Source organism: Choloepus didactylus, chromosome 8 (assembly GCF_015220235.1).
Source record: "Choloepus didactylus isolate mChoDid1 chromosome 8, mChoDid1.pri, whole genome shotgun sequence".
Taxonomy (NCBI): domain Eukaryota; kingdom Metazoa; phylum Chordata; class Mammalia; order Pilosa; family Megalonychidae; genus Choloepus; species Choloepus didactylus.
The window spans coordinates 91,047,875-91,049,757 of record NC_051314.1 but is presented as its reverse complement, the minus strand read 5'-3'; the positions used below and the strand labels follow the sequence as shown (position 1 = coordinate 91,049,757).

Genomic DNA, 1,883 nt, shown 5'->3' with positions numbered 1-1,883 from the left:
CAAAGTGATTTATAGATTCAATGCAACCCTAATAAAAACACCAACAGCCATTTTTGTGGGCATGGAAAAGTCAATTATCAAATTTATTTGGAAAAGTAAGGGGCCCCAAATAGCCAAAAACATCTTGAGAAAAGGAACAAAGTTGGAAGACTCATACTTCCTGACCTTGGAGCTTATTGCAAAGCTACAGTGACCAAAGCAGCATGGTCCTGGCACAAGGATAGATAAATAGACCAGAGGAATTGAATTGAGAGTTCAAAAATAGACCCTGACACATCTATAGACAAATGATTTTTTATGGGACCGCCAAGTCCACTCAATTGGGAAAGAATAATCTCTTCAACAAATGGTACTGGGAGAACTGGATGTTCAGATGCAAAAGAATGAAGGACCTTAATCTCACACCACATAAAAAAATTAACTCAAAATGGATCAAAGACCAAAATTTAAGAACCAAGAGTATAAAACTTCCAAAAGAACATGTAAGGAGTCATCGTCACGCTCTTGTGTTAGGCAATGGTTTCTTAGACTTTACACCCAAAGCACAAGCAACAAATGAAAAAATGGATAAACGACACCTCATCAAATTAAAGTTTTGTGCATCAAATGACTTCATCATGAAGTGAAAAGACAATCTATTCAATGGGAGAAAATATTTGGGGAACACGTATCCGATAAAGTTTTAATATCCAGAATATTTAAAGAAATCCTACAACTCATCCATAAAAAGACAACCTAATTTTAAAAATGGACGAAAGATTTGAATAGACATTTTTCCAAAGAGGATATACAAATGGCCAAAAAACATGAAAAGATGCTCAACATCATTAGCTATTAGAGAAATGCAAATCAAAACCACAATGAGTGGAGAGCATGTCTGGGGGCAGCAGCTGCAGCTAGACCCTGAGCTGGGCCATCCCTGTCACCCTCCGGGTGGTCCTCAGCAAAGGCATGCAGCTGCTACCCAGGGACTACAGCGCCAGCCCTGGTGGCACACTCTTCAGCACCACCCGGGGAGGTACCAGGATCATCTATGACCATACATTCCTGATGGAGTGTCGGAACTCGCCGGTGGCCAAGACACCTCCCCGGGACCTGCCCACCATTCCCGGGGTCACCAGACCTGCCAGTGCTGAGCCCTCCGTGGAAGCCAGCTAGAGCCACCAGCACAGCAGCCCTGAAGACAAGCCAGCAGGCAGTGAAGAGTCACAGTTTGAGATGGACATTTAAAGGACCAGCCATCTGGAATGAGCAATGCCACTGGGTGCCTCTGTCCCTTGTTGGGAGAAGGGTCCTCCCCATCAGGCTTCGTGTAAGTTAACATCCTTGGGAGGCCTTGGGGTGGGGTTGGCCACCCTGGTCCTCTCCTTCCTCTCTCAGGGCACCTGCTCCCCCTTCCTCTTAGTGAACACCAGCAGATACTTCCATGTGCCTCTGTTGATGCAGGAGCTGCCACCCAAGGGTGACTCCCTTGAGCCCACCCCTGCAGCCCGAGGGCAGGAAGCGGACATGGAAGTGGACACCAAGGAACCCCTCTGAACTTGTGCTCCCAGCCCCATCCTCTGGGGGCACATTCACCCCCAACTGAGTTTGGTGTGCAGTGGGAAAGCTCCCCTAATCCTCCTTCCCCAAGAGTGGAAATAAAAGCCACCTCTGCCCTAGGGCCAAACAAACAAACAAAAACCCACAAGGAGTTACCATTTCACACCCACTAGAATGGCTACTACTAAACAAATAAACAAAACAAAAAAAACCCCAGAAAATTAGAAGAATTGGAGAGGGTGTGTAGAAATAGGAACAATTATTCATTGCTGGTGAAGACAATTATTCATTGCATAAGATGGTGCAGCCACTGTGGAAGACAGTTTGGCAGTTCTTCAGAA

The 1,883-nt window shown here is 45.7% G+C and overlaps 1 pseudogene; it reads left to right on the top strand.

Annotated features, from left to right (window-relative positions):
- Positions 1 to 873: 873 nt before the first annotated feature.
- LOC119543119 lies at positions 874 to 1,230 on the top strand (annotated as a pseudogene).
- Positions 1,231 to 1,883: the final 653 nt, after the last annotated feature.